General features: G+C 45.8%; 1 long non-coding RNA gene across 1 annotated transcript; it reads right to left on the bottom strand.

The window, feature by feature from the left end:
- Window positions 1-715: 715 nt before the first annotated feature.
- LOC108519582 (uncharacterized) lies at window positions 716-2,024 on the bottom strand. Its single transcript, XR_001882664.1, has 3 exons — window positions 1,546-2,024; window positions 1,150-1,277; window positions 716-878 (listed from the first exon to the last, which is right to left on the bottom strand). It is a non-coding gene; the product is annotated as an uncharacterized LOC108519582 (long non-coding RNA).
- Window positions 2,025-8,688: the final 6,664 nt, after the last annotated feature.

Here is an 8,688-nt window from a genome sequence, read left to right as displayed (position 1 = left end):
AAAAAAAAAAAAAAATGACAAAACCAAGTGGCTTCATAAAGAGGTGGAGGGTGTCATTTAGCGCCGTCTCTGAACATAGTCATTCAGCTCTAAATGGGTCGCCTGTAACAAGCGAGAAGTGAGCGTGGGGGAGCCTTGCCACCCTCCCACCTCCTCCCTAATGTACGGATGAATGGCCCGGCGGAGGGGGGCGGCGGGGAAGGGGGGGCAGGGGCTGGCGGCCACAATTCAAAGACACCGTCAAGGTGTGTGCCCCTCGCCATAATTGGAGAGGAAGCTGCCTTTCCCTCGCCGATTCCCTGCCTTTTTACTGGTTTTAACAAGCATGATGCTTTTAATAGTGCTTTGAGTACCATCTCTTTATATGCCTCTCCCTTTTTAAAGCAGCTTTAACTATACTCTTTCTGTCGCTAATGTCTGAAAAACTTCTACCTTTAATCATTCTCGGATGAGCCGGCAAACAAGCGGCCCTTTCCTTTTGCAATTATGCCTCTGGTAGCCGCTGCCCGGCCGGGAAGGAAGGGGGGCGGCGAGCGGGAAGGGAGCTGGGAGCTGCGAGTGTGTGGATTATGTGGATCTGACGCCAGGCTGGGAGCGTGGGGACATCAACGAGGGGCTTCTTGTTACGGAAGGGCTGGGGGTCAATTTTAAATGCCCAAACCTGCAAGCGGGAAGCCAAGAAGTCATTTGACCACTATTAACAATGCACCTGAATTTGGCTAATTAAAAAAGATTGAAATTAAGTGTGTGGCAAAGCCCACACCTTCCTCCCGCCACCCATGTCCAAGCTGGGCTGATGGGTGAGGTCTTCCTGTAAATTGAGCTTTGAGGGTTTCACATCTGTCTTCTGGGCGGGGTGGGTTGGCTCCCACACGGGTCTGGAAATAAAAGGGAAAGAGGAGGGGCAGATTCCATCCCCTGTGGACGAGTGTGCACACGGTTTTTGGGTCCCTCAAAGGAATGGCAGCAGCAAGGCTGGGAGCTTCAGTGCCCCTAGGATGGCTGGTGGCTAAATGGAGACTCACAAGCCCAGGAGGGCAGAACTGGGGCATGGGGGCAGAACCAGGGCAAGGAGGGCAGAACCGGGGCAGGGGGGCAGACCCTGGTCAGGGAGGGCAGAACTGGGACAGGGAGGGCCATGGAAGTTACCTGTCCTGTCCTGTTTCCTCGTCCGTCCCATTCTTGTCTTCCGAAAATGAGACTATTATTTTGGAAATATCTGTCAAGCTGAAGTTCAGGAGATGTTCCAGAGGTGCCTTCCTTCCCAGAGAGCAGCTCTGGGGGTGGGGGGGAAAGGAGGGAGAAGGGTCTCTTTAGAGCTTCTATGCATCCCTTCTTCAAAGGTATCAGTCAGAAAAGGATCCCTTTGATCCATATCCCATATTCATTAGGGTTCAGATCCCAGCTCTGGGGCACTCTCACTCTAATTCAGCTTGATAAGTGGTTTTCTAATCTGTAGAAAGAATGGCCACAGCCATTCTTACCTGCCTCTACCTACTCTGAAGATATCAGGTCCTAAGCCCTAGAACCTGTGAATGTTGTTACCTTTGTAAGTAAAAACGGTCTTCCCAGAAGTGATTTAAGTTAAGGATCTTGAGATGGGAAATTATCCAGGCGGGCCTTAAATGCAATCACAAGTGTCTTCATAGGAGAGAAGCAGAGGGAGATGTGACACAGAGGGGAAGGTAATGGAAGAGATGGAAACAGAGATGGGGTGATGTGGCCAAAAGCCAAAACACGCTGGCAGCCACCAGAATCTGGAAGAAGCAATAAATGGATCCTCTAAAGCCTTTGGTGGGGCACAGCCCTGTCCACACCTTGATTTTGGCCTTCTGTCCTTCCGTACTCTGAGATGATAAGTTTCCCTTGTTTTAAGCCACTCGGTTTGTGGTAATTTATCACAGCAGCCACAGGACACCAGCACAGATGTCCTCTTCCACAAGTGGGGCAAGCGAGCACTTGAGGACAGAGAGGAGGTTCTGCAGCTGTGCCTCCTGGCCAGGAGGGGAAGGGCACCTGGGATCCTGGTGTGCAGCAGGCATATTGATATATGTGGAATTTTGCGGTGGTGTTACTTGGAGCATTGACTGTGAGGTATGCTGCATTCCAATCCTTGGGGAAGGGGGTGTCACCCAGGTGTGGGTGCCCAGGGAGGGGAGCACCCAAGTGACTACGGAGCTCCAGAGTAGGGGTCTGACAGTGGCTCAGCACAAGGCAGGACTGAAGCTGTGGCTGAGGTTTTAGGTCCCCACAGCTGGCAGAGCTGGACAGGCAGGGGTGACTCCCTCTCACTTGACTGGGTGAAAAGAACATATTAAAAAACCACAAAAATATATAACTCTCTCAGCGAGCAATTTCTTATGCAGAAAGGATGATATTTTCCCCTGTCGTAGAAAGAAATTTTCTCAAAGATCTGTTCACTACTGTTTTTATAAATCTTATTCTTTTACACAATAGCCTTAATACTTTGGAATAAATTTTTCAGTTAATAGGTAGGCTGTTTCCATTGTGTTAGTTGTAAGTGCTACTGTTTCATATTTGGATAGTAATTCTAATTCACAGCACAATAGAGTTTAGAGTTCAGAATAGGATGTATTTCTTGATTGATTTTTTGTTAATATTTATTGGGTGCTCGATAAGTGTTATGAGGATGAAATGAGAGACTGTGGCCTAAAAGAGACAAGAAACTTGCCCAAGTCACCTAGTGGTGGTGGAACCAGGCTGTGAGTACAGCCATTTGACTTCAGAGTTTAGTTCTTCATGCCCACACTTTTGCAAGCCAAGGATGAGACCTGCATCTGGTTCTGCGGTGTTTATTGGGAGATCTAGTTGAGTTGCCTCTGCAGATGGCACTCCCCACCCCCACAGGGCCTCACCCCGGGCCCGACCACATCTTCCTTCTGTACAGCGGGCATGGCACATGTGCTCTTGGTGAGTGTTCACTGTTTTGTTGAATTACTTCTGGGAGTTGAAGAGACTTGGAGCATTCGTGCTAAATGGGATCCCTTTGAAAGGCATCTCTAATAAGCAGAAATCAAGTTTGGCAGAAGTAATTCACAGACATCCCAGGCACAAAGCACATTCTTTTAGCACCTATAAGGAGAATTGTGAATTTGTTCTAGAAGCACAACAATTAAAGGGCAATGTCCATCAAGTGGTCATATTGGTTTGTAGCAGTTATGTCAAAACCAATAGCAAACCCCAATCTGCATTTTCAGTGTAGAGAGATTATCTCCTGTTGTTTGGAGGAAGCCTGCTACAGCTGGGTCTTAAGGCCTGTATTAGTCCATTCTCACGCTGCTGATAAAGACATACCCAAGACTGGGTAATTTATAAAGAAAAAGAGGTTTAATGAACTCACAGTTCCACGTGGCTGGAGAGGCCTCACAATCATGGTGGAAGGTGAAAGGTGAAAGGCATGTCTTACATGGCGGCAGACAAGAGAGAATGAGAGAGTCAGGAGAAAAGGGAAACCTGTTATAAAACCATCAGCTCTTGTGAGACTTATTCGCTACCAGGAGAGCAGTATGGGGGAAACTACCCCCATGATTCAATTATCTCCCAGTGGGTCCCTCCCACAATGTATGGGAATTATGGGAGCTCCAATTCGTGATTTGGGTGGGGATACAGCCAAACCATATCACAGCCATAACACACCATGCCCCAGCGCCTTTGCTCCACAGCTAGCTCCTGATCAGGGATAGTTACTGTAGTCCTGTAAGTGTGTGTTGCAGCAGCAGCAGGTTGGGCCTGTAGGCCAGAGCAGCTCCCAAGAGAACATACTGGGTTTTGTATTCTGCTCAGAGCACTAGATGTAGTATGGCTGTGTTTGTATGAACTGTGAATCCTGAGCAGGTCTTGGTGTGGTGAGGTACAATGGAGGCCATAGGGCCCTGTGGTGGAGGGCTGTGTAGCAGGGAGGGTATGAGTCAGACAGCTGGGTAGGTCCTGGCTCTGTGAGCCAGGGTGGGTGTCTTCACTGCTCTGTGCTGCAGCTTCTACATTAGAAAATGAGGAAAATTGCCTATTTCACAGGATTGTTGAGGAGATTAACTAGGATGAAGCACGCAGTGTCTGGAGTGGAGTCTGGCCTTGGGGGTGCTGTTCCAGAGGCATGGCTGCTCACTCCCTCCCTTTTTTTTTTGTGAGACAGAGTCTCGCTCTGTCGGCCAGGCTGGAGTGCAGTGGCATGATCGCAGCTCACTGCAACCTCTGCCTCCTGGGCTCAAGCAATTCTCCTGCCTCAGCCTCCTGAGTAGCTGGGATTACAGGACTGCGCCACCACGCCCAGCTAATTTTTGTATTTTCAGTAGAGATGGGGGTCTCACCATGTTGGCCAGGCTGGTCTCGAACTCCTGACCTCAGGTAATCTGCCTGCCTTGGCCTCCCAAAGTGCTGGGATTACAGGCATGAGCCACAGCGCCTGGCCTGCTCCTCTTAATGTTGTGGAAAAAGTGGTGCTCAAGGATTCCACGCATCTGGGAAACACCGTTCTTGCCACTCAGCAAGGCCTTCTCTGAGCCTTGGTCTCCTTATCTGTAAACTGTGGAAGGTAATGAGGCCTAGCCTGAGGGGCGATTAGGAAGATTAAATGGGACACTTTGTGGGAAAGCACCAGGCTCCTATAACTCCTAGATCTTTAGGTGCCACTGAAGCCCATTGGTGTCATCTACCTGGTTAATTGCAGACTCCAGACTGTTCTGTGTGTCATGTGGTTCTGGCTGCTATAGGGCAGGGAAGAGAGATGCGCCAGACTTTGTTCCTGTCCCCAAGAAGTGTCCCCACATAGTGTTGACAGATTTAACTGCATGCCTGATTACATTTGAATTTCAGATACTTGATAAGTAATTTTTAGTAATTAGTATCCAGTGTATGGGACACACTTAAACTAAAAATTATTTACTGTGTATCTGGATTAAAATTTGACTCACTGTCCTGAATTTTTATTTGCGAAGTCTGGCCTCCCAGTGGCCCCTCTTCCTATGTAAAAATGCCCAACTTGAGGTCTCTGCCCATTGGTTTGGGGAGTCCCTCTGAGATCGCTGTTACCCAGATTCTGACTTTGCTCCATCTTTTCCTTGGTCATGGGACCCTGGGAGAGTTCTCCCTTCCTTCTGTCCTGTGCCTCAGTTTCTTCCTCTGCACTGGCTTATTGCTCAGAAGTCCTTTCTGGTTTCCTTCCTCTCACTTCAGAGTTGGTGGAAGACATCTGGCCAGATTTGGCACTTTGGTATTGTGTAGACAAAATGACCCACTGGCTTGATTGCATCTTTTACTTTTCAAATGCTTGTTTTGGTTTCATGTAGACACAATCCAAATGCCTCTGACCTGCCCTTTCAGTCCCAATTCTCAGCATTTGTAAGGAAAAGTCTCTTTGTAACGCTGCCCAATTCCCCCAGCTGCGTCTCTAAAGGACATTTTGAAGCCTTTTAATTTCCAATCCATTATAAAAATAAATCTTTGGAGGATTTGCTTCCTACATAGCAGCATTGCTTTTCGGCTTGACAGCTGTCAAACTGAGAAACATTCCATGAATTCTCCAAGTAATTTAAAAGTTGCTTGGACTGAAATACGGGGTGATGTCTGCTCAGCTGAAAGGGTGCCATTTGTACCTGGGTAATTCAATTCACTTGATTTTTCTTTTTTTTCAGGGAATTGCTTTCATAAGGAAAAGGAGAAGGAGTACATTTTACTCAATTATGAAATGGGTGTTCTGATCCAACTTGTGACTCTGTTTCTAATCGGTTCTACCTTTCACTGCACCTCTGGGAGGGGCAATCTCTTAAACCATCGCTTGTTCTTTGGCAATAATTACTTTTGGATGAGAACAGAAAGTCCATTTTGGGCGTTGTGTTCTGTGACATATATGTCTCTCTATAAAATCCTTTTAGAATCTAAGACTCTCACTCACATATGAGTTTCTTTCTCTTTAGAGATTAAAATACTGCAGTCACCATTTGTTTTGAGCAAACACAGTACTGTGAAGTCCTGTAATAGCTCGTTGGGGATTGAAAGCCACAGATTTCTTATTAATCTTGCTAACACCTAAGAAGGTACCGACGCCTCCCGAATGCGTAAGCTTTATGCTCATTTGCTTTAATTCCTCAACATTTATCCTGCTACTCAAGTCACAGTTCTGCCAGCTTTATTTGTCTTCTTCCTTCCCTCCCTTTCTTATCTCTCTCTTTTCCCTTCTTTCTTTTTTTCCTTCATGGATTTGCACTTTTTAGTCTCAATAAAAGGACTTGATGTCTGCCATTGGAAAACCTTACTTTCATTTTTTCCCCAGAAAATGAAACAGGTTTCTTTTAACTAGTGCAAGGCTCTCCTCTCTAAAAGGTTTTTATTATTGAGTGCCCGGGGTCCTTAGTTTCTGACATTTATCTTCCAGCTAAGCAGCAACAAAAGAGGGAGGCAGCCTTCTGCACCCCGAGTTTCTGAGTAATCACCCAGCGGTTAAATTGAAGCAGCCACGACATCTTCTTCACTGTGTCACTTTGGGCTTCCTTGTTAATTTATGAGCCTCAACTGTCAAAATAGTTTGTGCAACAGACCCTAAAAACGGTGACGGGTCGTATCAATCAGTCGGGTTTTATAGTCCCGGTTTCCCTCGCAGCAGGCCTGCCTTCTGTATACAGCATGTTAAAAAGGAGACCACTGTACCATAGATGTGCCCAAAATGAATACATAATAACAAACAATGTGTCCCTTCACGTAGGGCTCCAGGACGCTTAATGCGCCATCAGTGCTCCACCTCTGAGGCCCCTGTTAATGACAGCCGGAAGCTGCCGAGCCTGTTGTGGGGGTGTCCTCCTGCCAGAGCATCCCACTATTTCAAGTGTCCCATCTCCATGATTGGAACTTGATGGTCTCAAGATGGCACCTTCAGAGGCCTTTGGACAAGCATGTGGTGATGAGCAGTGGAAGCTGGACTGAGTTGGGACAAAATACCCCTCCAACGAGACAAAAACTTTCCTTAATTTTTGTGATTATAGAATCTAAATAGAGACTGGGCGTGGTGGCTCATGCCTGTAATCCCAGCAGTTTGGGAGGCTGAGGCAGGTGGATCACTTGAGGTCAGGCATTTGAGACCAGCCTGGCCAACATGGTGAAACCCCGTCTCTATGAAAAATATAAAAATTAGCCAGGCATGGTGGTGACACGCATCTGCAATCCCAGCTACTCGGGAGGCTGAGGTAGGAGAATTGCTTGAACCCAGGAGACGGAGGTTTAAGTGAGCCAAGATCATGCAGCTGCACTCCAGCCTGGGCTACTTCATCTCAATAATATAATAATAATAATAATAATAATAATCATCATCATCATCATCATCATCATCTAAATAGATTCTCAGTAACTCAAAAAAATGTTTGCAGATTTGAATTTTGCTTTCAGGTGCTGGCCGACTTTCCTGGGTCCATTTTTCTGAGGTGGACCAATTGATAATATAGGGGCTTTTCACACACATTTTCTATGTTCTTCTGGATTCTAGTCTCTAGGCTCAGGGTTTTTCATTATGCAGATTTTTCCCTTTTATTTTTCTGATCACAAACACAAGTTAATTATTAAAAACTTGGAAAATACAGAGAAGCAGGGAGAACAGCAAAATCAGTTCTCCTCAATCCAGGGCCAACCTCTGCTAACATTTGGCATATTTTCTGCCTTCTGTGTATATGATTTTACATATTTGAGATAATCTGTCTATACGATTTTGTTTCCTGCTTTAAAAACATTTCTCTAAGCTTTTAACATTTTTGTGGTTAAGTCCTGTTGTTTGGTATATACCATAGTCTAGTTAGGTTGACAGACTTTCTGAAACAGCCTCCAATTTAGTGACCTGCTGAATTAAACACTTCCTAGTCTCCAAAATATCTCCTCTCATTCCAAAAAAACACCATGAAGCCCCTATGCTTTGTGCAAGGGTATTAACCCTTTCTAGGGTGCCTTTTCGTAGCCTTCTCTATGTTGCCAATAAACTCCTATTCATCCTTCAAGACACAGTTGATACAAGCCCATCCTCCATGAATTCTGAATTCTATCCTCAATGGAGTTGGCCCTACTCTTCTTTGTGCTGACATCCATGTTAGCTCACCTATGTTAGGATCATGGTCTCTCTCATCTCCCTCTGCTGGTCCTTAGATGCACCATGCATATCTAAGTCTGAACTGCAGTCATCTGCGTTGATGACTGGCCATCCCGAGCTGCCCAGGGCAGCCGGTGTGCATGGAACCTCCAGTTTTCTTAACTGTGCCTGCCATGGTAACAGATAAGCCAGCCATCTAGAGGTATAGTTCAGGGGTTTGGGAGACTGAAATAAAGCAACACTAAAAAAACTTTTCAAGCTCCCAGGGTTCTTCTGTGATTTCCACTTGGAGTGAGTACATTTCCTCCAAATGTCCCTGTTGTTGATAGCTGTTGTCAGAGTTCATGACGGCATTTGCACTGAAAATTCCTAATTTGATATTTCTCTTGTGAATTTAATGAGTTGGAAAAAGTGTCATTTAGAGCTAGTTTTTTCTTTGTGCTTTGAAAATGAAATGCACGTAGTTATCTGTAAATGAGATAATTACCTTCCTACTTTGCTAAAGGCACCTACTAGTGATTTTTTAGCTTGTTTCACTTAATGAAAGCTTTTCAAAATGGGAAGCCCAGAGCTGTTAATAGACTTGTTGTAATAGTCTCTGAGAA

Source organism: Rhinopithecus bieti, unplaced genomic scaffold (genome assembly GCF_001698545.2).
Source record: "Rhinopithecus bieti isolate Rb0 unplaced genomic scaffold, ASM169854v2 scaffold_42745, whole genome shotgun sequence".
Classification (NCBI taxonomy): Eukaryota; Metazoa; Chordata; class Mammalia; order Primates; family Cercopithecidae; genus Rhinopithecus; species Rhinopithecus bieti.
The sequence above is the reverse complement of the archived record's forward strand: the minus strand, read 5'-3'. Positions and strand labels throughout refer to the sequence as shown.